This window comes from Cnephaeus nilssonii (assembly GCF_951640355.1).
Source record: "Cnephaeus nilssonii genome assembly, chromosome: X".
In the NCBI taxonomy this organism is placed as follows: Eukaryota; Metazoa; Chordata; class Mammalia; order Chiroptera; family Vespertilionidae; genus Cnephaeus; species Cnephaeus nilssonii.
The window spans coordinates 112,020,623-112,035,197 of record NC_137071.1 but is presented as its reverse complement, the minus strand read 5'-3'; positions in this window follow the sequence as shown (position 1 = coordinate 112,035,197).

The window sequence follows — 14,575 nt, the reverse complement described above, 5'->3', positions numbered from 1 at the left end:
AAAATTAACTTCTAAAATCATTTTATTTTCACATGAGCCATACATCTTTTTTTTTTCTTTTATGCTTAATTAGGCTACATATTTCCCACTGCTACCACTCCCTTCCACTTACCTCAGTGCAGAATGCAAACATCTTGATGCTTTGCTTTATTAGAAGAGTTGGGGAGGTAGTGATGAAAATAATTTAGCACTTGCTGTTAAGTTAGTATTATTTATCCAGAATGTACCTATTGAAAGCTGTCTGATGTCAAAATGATGGAGAAAACATACGGGTGATTCTTTCTTGCTTCTAGGTCACCATTATTCTTCTTATTACGCATGGTTCAAATGTGAGGAACATTCCATTCTAAAATTACCTATATTCTCCCCAAATCATGCTATTTTCCCTTGCCTCTCATTTTCTACTGCTATCACTTTAATCCAGTGGTTCTAAAATTTCAGCATGCATTAGAATACCATGGAGGGATTGTTAAAACACAGATAACTGTGCTCCATCACCAGAATTTCTGATTTCAGCAGTTCTGGGATGAGGCCCAAGAATACGCATGTTTAAACAATCCCAGCTGGTATTGATGTTGTAGTCTGGGAACACTTTGAGAACACTATCTTAATCCACTCTTTCTGAATCACTGTAACAGCTATATAGTATTTCTTCCTCCTTCAATCTTCTTTGCATGCCTGCTCCATACAGAAGAGAATAATGTGCACAAAACAGCGTCTGGAGTTAGACTGAGTTTGGTTTGAATCTTTTCTTACTATGTGATCTGGGACAAATTACTTTATATCTCTCAACCTCAATTTTATCTAAAATTTTGGACAATAATAGAAAATATTTCATAACATCATTATGAAGATTAAATGAGATAATTAATATGAAAACACTCAGCACAATGCTTGCCAGATTGTAAGAGGTGAGTAAATCATAGCTATTATCACTATTTACCAAAAAAAGTAGTTTTATAACATCTCTGTATTAATAGCTCTAGAATAGTCAAGACCTTAAAATGGATTTGGTCAAGCAAGGCTACTGAAAACACCTAAATAAATAAAAGGCTAATATGCTAATTATCTGACCCTCCTACTGGTCGCTATGATGCACAATGACCACCAGGGGGCAGATGTTCAACGCAGGAGCTGCCCTGACACACACCTGCCATTTACAGAGAAACAGCATAGTGGGACTGGGGCCATAAAACAACACTCAGCTTCCCACAACTGGGACACAGGCCCCGCCACCAAGAGGAAGCAACAGCCTACCAAATCACAGCTGAGATCCCATGGGGCAAAATGCAGCTCACAGCTCAGCCCAGCCCAGAAAAGGGGGCTGTGTGGGCACGGGTAATGACGTCACATAGCAACGCCCAGCTTCCTCTCCCTAGCGACCAGCCTCTTGGAGTTTCTTTAGCCCAGGAACATGACTTGCTTTATAGCCAGGTGGAAACATTTTACAGTTTAACCAAATGTCTGTGAAGTGTTTTCCCATGCCTCATCTCATGCTTCAAGATCTGTGCTATTTCAATTATATTATATTGCCTCAATAAAGGCTAGCAGAATATTTGTATGGTAAAAAAATATATAAAATTGTGAGAAAAAGTGGGTTTTAACTTTCTAAGACAAATCTTTCCTTTCTTCAGGATTTTCCAAAAATGAGATATGCACTATCACCTGTGCATCTTGGAACAACTTGCCCATTGATTGGCTCTGAACTTGTCAAACCTCCTCCACAAAACATTTACCATAACCAATTTTTTATTGATTCCCCTCTGAATGTCAAGAGTTAAGAACAATAAAGTAAGTCAGACTTTCTACTAAAGAGAACAGTACATAGTTCCACATAAAAAGAGATTGTTTCAGACTCATCCAGGAGAATTTAGTTGCTGAAGTAGCACAAAGACCTTGCTAAGGTTTTTGTTCCTGTAAGAATAGCATGGACCCAAGGATAGTTTTGAGTGAGCTTATGGAGGACACTGTTTTATAGTCTTATAATTTTCTACCCTTCACAAAAAAAATATTTCTAGCTGAAACTTGATGTCATTCTTTTCTGGCTACTACATGAAGATTTGGGGAATGGGTGAAAGAAAATTACTGAGTTGTTAAAAATATATGATCCAGGTCTTGTCTAGTTTTTACCTCTCTGGCTCATAAACACAGTTGCTGTCTTTAATGCTTCCTTTCTGTCAATTCCTTGACAGGCATAGTGGAATTCCCTTACCCTGTCTTCCCAAACAAAACAAAAATTAACAAAATAATATGTTGATGTAGAATCTCAGCATTTCAGTGAAGGTAAACTATTTTCCATTTATAACACACTTTGAGTTCTTTTATCAGGTACATGGGAGTGTTGACTAAAATGGTATCCTGTAGTGGATCAATGGTGAGGGAAGAATGAGGGTAGGCATTCCTCCAAATCAGTGAGGAAGGTCAAAGAGCAAATACCTCATCCCTAATCCCTGAATCAACACTCATCCTATTTCATGTTGTTTGAGGCTAAAATATGAAGGTCAGGGGTAAATATATTAGTGGTCTAACCATTCTAAAAAATGACATCTGTCAAACTTCTGAAGTAGGGTTTTCCCCCCTTCCTTCCACAACCAAACCATTAGATTATTTAACTGTAATTTCCTAGAGAACTGTACAAGTTCCTTAACTAGCAATAGATCTGAATAGTTTAGCAGAAACATTACAAACCATTGAAATGCTATCATTTTGTACATGGGGAAAATACTGAAATTTGGCATTGTTTTGGCCAAACTAGAGAATCTAGAAAGGCTGAATATTATAACTACAAAGAAAGCAGATGCTGTTGCATTACTTCAGCCAGATAACCAAATAAAGATTGATTTCTTGTACCCCCACTCCTTCCAGGTACCTTGTCAACTGCCCAGGCTGGCTGATTCCTCTTCATCATTTTTTGTTCAAGGGCTATGGTTTGAGTCTACAACAGCCAGTGATAGAAATGGGTGGCTGACACCAAAGGAAAAGGTAGCAATAGGGTTTGTTTGCTAACAGTATATCCTATATTTTGAAAGAATAACACCTTCATATGGGGGTAGAGAATAAGACTTAGATTTTATGTTTGTGATTCTCTTCCATTCTAAATTGTGGCAATTGTTCAACTTTAATTCCAGAAATAAAAATAAATGAAGAATATATTTGTTGATCTTTAAAGAGATAAAAATGAAGCATTTTAGAATGGCAATATATTTACCAACACATAGGACGATGGAAACTAAGGAGAAAATAAACAAATAGGGCTACATAAAAATACAAAGCTTCTGCATAGCAAAAGAAACCACCAATAAAACAATAAGAGTTATATCTGATAAGGGTTTAATCTCCAAAATTTATAGGGAAATTATACAACTTAACAAAAGGAAGATAAACAACCCAATCAAAAAATGGGCAAAGGACCTAAATAGACCCCTTATGAAAGAGGACATACAGAAAGCCAAGAGACATGTGAAAACATGCTCAAAGTCACCAATCATCCAAGATATGCAAATCAAAATGACAATGAGGTACCATCTCCCACCTGTCAGAATGGCGATCATCAACAAATCAACAAACCACAAATGCTTGGGGGGAATGTGGAGAAAAAGGAACTCTTAGAGATGTCTTCATATTTTAAGAGGTCATACTACAAAACGCACAGCTATGTGGCTTTATTGTGATAGGCACAGCAGTATAAGCAACATTCTAATAGGCAAAAAAAAAGTTTATATCCAGAAAGCAACAAAGAACTCATTACCTCACAAGTAGGATTTGATTAAGCTGAAGAATTAAATGTGATGGACAGACACCAAAAAAATTTACTTCTGATAATGAAATTACAGGAAAAGAAAGACTGTTTCAGCCCTTAGCCCTTAGAAAGATGAATGTCTAACAGCTCTGAATAAATACTTTTTTAATGTCTTGGAGTATTTTATTTTTCTCAAGGATAAAACTGCTCAAAGAAAATTTACATGTCAACTGGATGAAAATATCATTATAATTTACTGAGCAACTGGGTTGTGTTAGACATTTTAGTAAGAATAGGAAAAATATATCTTGGCCTCTATAAATTTCCATTCTAATGACACTAACTATAAATATTGCCATATTCTTCATCTATTTATCTTGGATTCTTTTTGTTTTCACTTAATTATGGAAAAAAGGAGTGATTTGGTTAGTAGGAAAAATGGGACGATTGCCTTCCATTTTACAAATTATATTTCACATAAATATTAGTATTCCAGGAGAGGTTTAATGGGAATTAGATTTAAAGAGAAAGAAAAGCTGAGTTTACCAAGCTTGAACAAATTTCCTTTCCACAGGACTTCTCAGAACATTTTATCTACTAACTAGAGGCGCAGTGCATGATTGAATCATGCACGTGTAGGGTCCCCTACACGCTTTCGCTTTTCACGGTGGAGCTGAGTGCCTGTCCACTGGTGCACCAGGCCTTTCAGAGTCCCGCCCCCTGCGCCTCTCAACAGCAGGGTAGCCTCCCTCAGTGGCAGTGGATCCGTGCCTCTCAATGGCCGGATAGGCCACCCCGAGTCCCGCCCCCCAGTCTCCCGCCGCCCAATCGTGCACGTAGCGGAGTGATGGTAATTTACATGTTACTCTATTATTAGATAGGATATGTACTATGAATGTCCAAAAAAATGATATCAGATGCCACATTTCCCAAAGGTATTTGTCCTTGCTTTTATGGAACCCCCCAAATAGAGTCTATAAAACACACTGCTAATAAAATATCAGAAGTCATTTATTTTTAGGAACTATGGATATCATCATGAGGTTAAAATAAGGTAAGTGTATGTGTTTTGAATGTTCTATAACATAAATAAATGCATACATCAAATATCTCACCTCAGTAATAAAATCTTTGTCCTTGAGGCCTTTGGCCCAAATTATCTTTTGAATCTCTCAGGTGCCATTGCTTTCTTTAGCTATACCCTAGTTTAGTATATACAGCATCCTATGGCAGAGAGATAACCATCAGTAGATGTAGAATGCCAGAGATTTAGTCCTAGCTAGAAAATAGTAGCAAGCAACAATCTCCCTGAACTTTAATTTATTTAACAGTGAAATAAAGACAATAACACAAGCTAAAATGAATTGACTTTTATGCGAATTATAAAATGCCATGCAATTATGCTATTGGTTTAAATATGTATATATAAATATACTTACTATTTATATATAACTATATAAATACTAAAGGCCTGATGCACGAAATTCGTGCAAGAATAGGCCTTCCTTCCCCCAGCTGCCAGAACCGAATTCCCTCCAGCACCCGGGACCCAGGCTTCCCTTGCAGCCCTGCTTCACCCGGAAGGTTGTCCAGAAGTTTGTCTGGTCTAATTAGCATATCACTTTTATTATTATAGATATAAGGGAGATAGATAGGCAGAGAGAATACTCTAGGTTGAAGCTATTATTCACAATTTGACTCAACATAATTCCAATTATACCTTTGTTGTTTAAAATAGTTTTTAATGACAAATAGCACCAATATATCTTTAATATATTTGAAGTAGCACAATTATACACAGAAGAGTTTTTACACAATATTAATATTTTTATATGGCTTACAAAGACTTTGTACATAAACTATCCTCTCTTCTTCTGTGGAGTAAAAGGAACTCTTGTGCACTTCTGATGGGAATACAGACTGGTACAACCAATATGGAAAACAGTGTGGAATTTCCTCAAAAAATTAAAAATGGATCTGCCATTTGACCCAGTGATCCCACTTCTAGAAACATATACCAAGAAGCCTGAATCACGAATCAGAAAGAATATATGTACCCCTATGTTAATAGCAGTGCAATTTAGAAGAGTTAAGATCTAGAACAGTCCAAGTGCTCATCAGTAGAGGAGTGGATTAAAAAGCTGTGGAATATTTACACAATGGAATACTGTGCAACTGTAAAAAGGATCTCTCACCCTTTGAGACAGCATCGTGGGACCTGCAGACTATTATGCTAAACAAAATAAGCCAGTCATAGAAAAACAAGTACCACATGATCTCATTTACATATGGATTCTAATGAAAAATATAAACTGAAGAATAAAACAGATCCAGAGACACTGAAACATGCAACAGACTGGTGTATTTTAGAAGTGGGAAAGGAGCAGAAAGAGACTAAATAAAGAACTTATAGGCATATTTGCATTGCTCATGGACAAAAATTTTTGTGGGGCAGTCCTGGGGAGGGTTGGGAGTGCAGTGGAGGGGGTCAGTGAGGGAAAGGGGGGGCATTTGTGATACTTTGAACAATAAAGTTAAAATTTTTGAAATTCCATTTCAGAATTATACCAAGTAAGATTTGATTTTTAGAAACTTAGACTTTGCCGTGATGTACATTTCTGAAGGTTACCCATCAGGCTAGAGATGGGAACAAAACTCAGAACTCTAATTTCCTATCCTGGCTCCACCAATTGTCCAGACACCTTCTTGAACATAATCAGATTTCACCTACAAGAATACTGGTTAATATCTCCTCATGCTAAAATTGAATTGGAGGGTTGAAAATGGAATTTGGTTACTTAATTAAATCAATGTATCTGTAGGTAATGTATCTGTCAATGTAAAGTATCAGGGATCCAGCTGGGTACTAGTGCATAGCTCCTTAGTCATTGTCTCAGAAAGTCCTTGTGACATTAGGGACAAGGTCAGATTTTCAATGAGGCTCTAGCTGTGATGCTTTTTTGTCATCACACATTAAAATGCACTTAGAGTGACCTCCTTCAAAGGGACAAAGCGGTAAAAGCATACTTGGAAAAGATCATTGAGAGGTTCAGGGACCAGTCTGAACAATATTTTTGAACAATAAGTACTGGCTGCTTATAATGAGCTCACAGATTATTTAGATATTCAGTATGGGCTTTGCAAAAGATCGGCTGCCTACTGCATGCCCCACACTGGGATCTTAAAACCTATTGGTGGTGTGTATACATTGTTGGGTAGTATGTATGTTTTCTGAGAAGGAAAAACTGCTCATGAGAATACTCTAATCTTACCTAATAATAGAGAAACATGTAAATTGACCATACCTCTGCTACACCCACAACCAATCAGAGTGAGTATGCAAATTAACCCAACAAAGATGGCGGTTAATTTGCATACATACCTGGGTCCTGGGATCCTCCTTGGCACCCAGGTCACTCCCAGCTGACCATCGGAAGGGGAGGCTTTAGGCTTGGGAAGGGGCCAAGCCTGCGATCAGAGGGAAGGGAGAAAAAAAATCAATGGAAACATATCCTCAGGTGAGGATAAAGAGAAAAATCCTATCTAATAAAAGAGTAATATACAAATTGACTGTCACTCCAAGACACAAGATGGCTGCCCCCATGTGGTCAAAGATGGCTGCCCCCATGTGGACACAAGATGGTCTGCAGGGGAGGGCAGTTGTGGGAAGTTGGGGGTGACCAGGCCAGCAGAGGAGGGCAGTTGGGGGAGACCAGGCCTGCAGGGGAAGGCAGTTGAGGGGGACCAGGCCAGCAGGGGAGGGAAGTTGGAGGGGACCAGGCCTGCAGGGGAGAGCAGTTGGGGGGACCAGGCCTGCAGGGGTGGAAGGTTGGAGGGAACCCAGGCATGTGGGGGAGGGCAGTTGGGGGGGACCAGGCCTGCAGAGGAGGGCAGTTGGGGGAGACCAGGCCTGCAGTAGAAGACAGTTGGGGTGGACTAGGGCTGCAGTGGAGGACAGTTGGGGGGGGACACAGGCCTGTAGGGGAGGGAAGTTGGGGGGATCAGGCCTGCAGGGGAGGGCAGTTGTTGGCAATCAGGCCAGCAGGGAGAGCAGTTAGGGGTGACCAGGCCAGCAGGGGAGGGCAGTTAGGGGCAATCGGGCTGGCCGGGGAGCAGTTAGGTGTCGATCAGGCTGGCAGTGCAGTGTTAAGGGGGTGATCAGGCTGGCAAGCAGAAGTGGTTAGGGGCAATCAGGCAGAGGCTGGCAAGTGATTGGGATCCAGCAGTCCTGGATTGTGAGAGAGATGTCCAACTGGGGGTCCCAGATTGGAGAGGGTGGAGGCTGGGCTGAGGGACAACCCCCCATGTGCACAAATTTCATGCACCAGGCCTCTTGTAAATAAAGAAATGTCATATCCTATGAAAGACACATCTTGAAAATGCCTAAAGAAAGTTGTCATTTTTTCATGGTGAAGGGACTGGAGTCCGTGTTGATGAAAATACCATGGCGGCTGCGGTGACTGGCAGTGGCTGCAGCAGCGGGGTGATGGGGCTAGCGCCTTCCCCTGATCAGCCCAGTGGCCTTGCGCAAAGGGAGGCCAGACTTCGACTTAGGTCTGCTCCCAACGGGGAGCAGGCCTAAGCCATAAGTAGGACATCCCCTGAGGGCTCCCAGTATGTGAGAGCGGGCATAAATTTCGTGCCCAGGCCCCTAGTTTATAAATAACTGAAATGAATCACAGGTTACATGCAGTTAGACTGTGAGAGAACTCTGTGAGGAATTGAACCATATCTTAGAAATCTCTTAACCATTTAGCACCATACCTTGCATATAGTAAGTTCTTGTTAAATGCTCATTGGATAATTGAATGAATGAATACACAAATGTGTAACTAACAAATATATATATATATATATATAGTCATACAAATGATATTCTTAGTAATTGTACATGAGATTTATTCTTTGGTTCTAAGTTATTTATTTAAAGACAATGCATTCCTCTTCACACTGTCATATCAGAATACTTGCAGGCCACATATGACTAGAGAAAGAAGTTAGATATCATTCAACTTAGGACAACTTTGTTCACAGGTTTGCTTGTGCAAATATGGTAAATTGCTACTCATCCAACAATATTGGGCAATGGGATATGCAAATCAAGTAAATTATAGCTCAGGAGAGATTGGAAAGCAAATTTTTCATTTCTATATGCCTACTATGTAATAGATATGGTGTTTGTGTTTTGTTTATTCAATCTCATTTAATGTTATAAAACAGAGTAAAGTTGAGATTATATTTAGGAAACTGAGGTGTAAGAACATTTAGCAACTTTACCAAGATCATAGAGTAAGCAGTAAATCAAGGATTAGATTGCATATCAAATGTTATCACTAAACACACACACACACACACACACACACACACACACAAATTGTTAGCAGCATAAAGAACATCCAAGCCCCTTCACAATTTATACTCCTTCTCCCATTCATTCAACTTTCCATGTATACTTTGCTCTGCCCACAACAAATTACCTGTCCTTTTCCTGACATTCCATCTATTTAGATACATCTTTATCTTTTTAAAAATATATATTTGTATTGATATCAGAGAGGAAGGGAGAGGGAGAGAGATAGAAACATCAATGATGAGAGAGAATCATTGATCAGCTGCCTACTACATGCCCCACACTGGGGATTGAGCCCACAACCTGGGCACATGCCCTGACTGGGAATCGAACTGCAAACTCCTGGCTTTTTTGTTCACTATATCCCCCTTGGATGGAACTCCCTTTTCCCTGTTCTTTGCCTAACATTATTCATGGCATTATCAGGTGCAATTGCAATATCAGTACAAGTCAGTGTTCTGATTTTTTTTGTCCAAATGATAGTATGGCCCTTAGACATTGCAATATAAACATAAATTACACTATTTTTATTTGTATCTCTAGAAAATAACATCTATACTAATAAAAGGGCAATATGCTAATTAGGGCAGACATCTTCCGGATGTCCATCCGGAGGTCCATCCGGACAAAGCCACAATGGCTGCGAGGCCCAGGTCTCACGGCTGCTGGCTGCCATGAGCTCAAGCAGCTGTGAGGCCCTTCCTGACAAAGCCGCCCCGCGGTTGTTTATTCACCACCCACAGTTGTTTACCAGCACATGTGAGTGTTATTTTTAAATGGAATGGAGAGTGGTGGGAGCTTGGAGCCACTGCTCTAGCCTGGGGACACGACGGGGCCCACACCGCATCCTGAGGGTGCTATTTGCTGGCCATAGAGGCTGTCTCCACTGCTGGCTTCCGGCTCAGTCCGAAGCTTGGACCGGGAAGCTGGATAGTGAGTTTCATGCTCTGTCCAAGCCTTGGTGTAGATTACGAGTTCCCGCCAGGGAACATTGTCTTCTCAAAGCCCGGGCTCCGCTCCCTCATTCACATTCCGGAAACAAAGCCACCTGCTTCTCTTTTACCTGGAAGACATGCCAGGCCAGACTGCGCGGCCAACGGTTCCGGAGCAGATTTCACACACCGACATACTCAGAGCACACAGTACCCTGGCTGCAGGTGGACTCTCATCACCCTGCATGGTTTGTGCCCTCACTCTCTTGCTCTGAATGTCCCCAGTCCATATGTGCCCTCTGTCTCTCGGGCTTACAGTTCTGTCAATGTACAACTGCACTTCCGTTACTTCTGGTTATCTTCAGAAGCGGAACGCTAGAAAAGCGGCGTCTGACGGCTTTCTGGGGTTACTCCTCTGTGTGCGGCTCCACTCCTCTCATTGTGGGCCTGTCCACTGAAAAGCCTTAGTTTGCATTTGGTTTATAGCCTGGTGGTGCGGACCCTCACGCAAAACAACTGTCAGCTTCAAATGCCCATGCGGTGGGGGTGGGGGTGGGGAGCTATATTACCTGGGATCTTGTTCAGCTTTCAGGATAACAGGGAGGCCTGGGCTTTGCACCATGATACCACAAAAATCCAAAGAACTCTCAGTGGCTTCCTTTCTAATACTTTAACACCCTGTAAAATAAATCCACTCTTCTTCTTCTCTAAATCTAAACAATATTTTGTCATTAAAGTGAAGATGTAGAAAGAATGTGTTTACACTGGCTGGGCTTTTGGCTATTAGATTTTCACTAAAAACATGTTGTGTCCATTTTCAGAATGCATATCCCAAGGGCGTTCAAAAAAATGAAAGAGTTTAAAGTTCACATCAAGGTTGACCCTCTTGGTAAGGAATGGGGGTGAGGGGCATAATACAGGCATTTCTCTCCAAGAGCTTACAGTCTTAGTTGGAGGGAATAAGACATACAGTGTTAAAAAGTTCAGTATTTCAAGAGTTAAAAACAGTACAAGACAAATACAAGAGGTCATATAGCATTAGGCAAGTTTCAAATGAATGGAGGTTCAAAACTTCAAATGGCAGTGACTATAAATGTTCAACTTGGTAAATGTGCATCTTACCCAAAGAACTTACGGTTGTAATTTGGCCCTATGGAAAACCTTTGAAAACTCAGAGTTTGAATCTTAGTAATTGTTCTCTTTTATCCTAAAATTGTTTTGATTTTAAAGGCCTCCTTGGTCCTTTTCCAAACCCCTAAAGCTTTACCCCAACCCCAAGTTTTTAGTATATGAAAGCTGAGTAAGTTAAGGTTGTTGGTCAAGAAGTAACGCCATCATGACCTTTGAGGTAGAATTTTTGGTCAAAACTTCCCCCACTTTCTTTTTATACCCTGTTTATTTCTACAAATTAAGGTGGTAATGTCCACTCTGTTTTGTAAATTCAGTTACTGGAGGAACACAATTTTTTTTTAATGTTTCACCTAAACAAGCTGAGTAGATTCCAGAGCCCAAATACTAGGGACTGAACATGATGCCTGTCAGCAAAGTGCTCATTTAACCTCTTGGGTTGGCTTTTATGTCTGTTTCAGCAATGAAGATAGGAAACACAAATACAGTATATGCCTCCAGACAAATACAGGGTGGGGCAAAAGTAGACTTGCTTGTTTATATGGAAAGTAATACAGTAATTAATCTATATCTACACTAATAAAAGAGAAACATGCAAATTGACCACACCTCCACGACGCCCACCAGCCAATCAGGAGTATACAAATTAACCCAACAAAGATGGTGGGTTAATTTGCATACACAGGTGTGGAGCGGCCGGGCAGGGCAGGACGCCTGTTATGAGGGGGAGGGCGGGGGGCAGAGGGAGCTACAGGAGCGGCGCTCCAGCGGAGCAAAGGGGGAAGGCGGCGGCCAGAGCGAAGGCCTGGGTCCCGTGTGCCGGAGGAAAACCAGTGCCGGCAGCCAGGGGAAGGAAGGCCTATTCTTGCATGAATCTTCGTGCAATGGGCCTCTAGTATATATATATATATAAAAGGCTAATATGCAAAGTGTCCCCTCAGGAGTTCGACTGGGAGACTGGGAGTTCGTTGCTTGCTATGACATGCGCTGACCACAAGAGGGCGGCACGGAACAAAGGAAGGCCCCAGCTGGCAGCCAGAAGGCCCCGATCAGCCCTGATTGCCAGCCAAACCTGGGGACCCTACCAGTGCACGGATATTGTGCACCAGGCGGCCTCTAGTTATACATAAGAACACACTGCTAAGCTGGAAAAACCAGCAATCTTGTTTTAATTATTCAATAAGCAGTTTAGAATAGAAGTTCCAATCAAGATGTCAGAGTAGGAATATCCTAGACTCGCCTTCTCCCATAGACATCAAAACAATAACTAAATATTGAAAAACTGTTTCTGAGAATTACCTGAAGATTAGCAGAACAGATTCAATGCTGCTGAGGATATTAAGAAAAGGCACATTGAGATGGGTGGGAGGGGCAGAGATGAAGTCTGGTCAGGTAGGATGGCCACTCTCCCTGTGGCATCCCACAAGTGGAAGAGATATCATGGCTGTGGAGGTCCCCCGTGAAGAGGGAAGGGTCCAAGACCCTAATTGGACTTCCAAGCCTATGGGATATGCACAAAAAAGAAATCCCTATAACATCTGGCTGTGAGAGCCAGGGAAGCTTACATCAGCAAGAGCCAAGGGGCTGTGGGAAACAGTCCATGAAGGAACTCACTAACATTGAGTCACAGTACAGAGGCTTGAGGAATGCCTGGGTCATACATGAAACAGATATTCTGGCTAACTTGGGGCTTATGCCAGTCAGGGATTTACTGGAACTTTCTCTGGGAAACAAGGTACTGGTGGATGCTATTTTCTGTTGGATTGCTTTGTTTTACTGTACTTCCATCCAGCTTTCCCTATGCTGGAAAGCACCAGTTCTGGCACTTTCCATTAAGCTGCTAATAGTTCTCCCCATTCCATAGCTTCCCTCTAGGCCACTGTACACTGAAGCTACTTCAAGGCAGCACCCCACCACCTAATACCTGGTGGGTGGTCCCAAAGCACTACCAAGGTGGTAGCCACACCTGAGCACCCAGAGGGCCACCACAATTGGCCCTGGAGCCTCTCCAAGAAGTTTCATCACCCCTCAGTGTGTGACAACAGATGACCCAGAGCACATCCAAGGAGTCAAACTGCTACTCTACCCAACAGCAACTGGCAGGTGTCCTGGGTTTATCTGGAGCTCTTCAAAGCAGGTACCCCACTTCTTAGCACCCAGCTGGCAACCCTGACAGCCCAAAACCCATTCAAGGTGGTGCTGCACCTTCCAGAAAGTGGCCCCAGGTCTCTTCCAAAGTTGTGCCACAACACAGCCAACATAGGGACTACACACTCGTGGCTGTGGTGACAATTTGGCTCCACAGGACACCTCCTACATAAGGCCACTCTTGCAATACCATGAGATGTAATTGATCTAACTAATACAAAGAAACATACAGAGACTTAGGCAAAATGATAAGATAAGGAAATATATTCCAAATAAAAGAACAAGACCAAACCCCAGAAAAAGAACTACACAAAACAAAGATAAGAAATCTGCCACATAGAGAGTTCAAAGAAATGATCATAATGATGCACCCTGAACTCAAGATAAGTATTGATGTACACAGAGATAGATGTTTTCTATCTCTGTGTACATCAATAGAGAGATAGAAAATATAAAAAATAATAAATCAGAACTGAAGTATGCAATAACTAATATGAAAAATACACCAGAGGGAACCAACAGCAGATTAGAAGATGCAGAAGACCAAATCAGCATTATGGAAGACAGGGTAATGGAACTTACACAATTGGGATGGCAAAAAGAAATAAAGAATATTTTTAAAGGATGCATGTATAAGGGAGCTCTGGGACAACACAAATGTACTGACATTCACAATATAGGGGTCCCATAAGGAGAAGAGAGAGAGAAAGAAATTTGAAAGAACAATGGCTGAAAACATTCCTAATGTGTTGTAGGAAAATGTCATCCAAGTCCGAGAAGCACAGAAATTCCCAAATAAGATAAACTCAAAGAGGCCCACAAGAAGACATACCAAGATTAAAATGTCAAAAGTTAAAGACAAAGAGAGAATCTTAAAAGCATCAGAGGAAAAAAATAGTTATATACAAGAGAACCCTCATGAGACTGTCAGCTGTTTTCTCAGCAGAAAGTTTGCAAAACAGAAGGGAGTGGCATAATAGTCTCAAAGTGGTGGAATGAAAAATCTGATAACCAAAAATATTCTACTCAGCAAGGTAATCATTCAGAATTGAAAGAGATATGGTGTCCCAGAAAAGCAAAAACTAAAGGAGCTTCATCACCATTAAAATGTTACTATGAGAAATGTCAAAGGAACTTATTTAAGTAAAAAAGAAATGGCCAAAACTAAAAATTAGAAAATATAAGAAAGAAAAAAACCTCAATGGCAAAAACAAGCATTTAGTAAATGTACTAGATCTACCAAATATAAAGCTTATATGAAAGTTAAAAGACAAATGT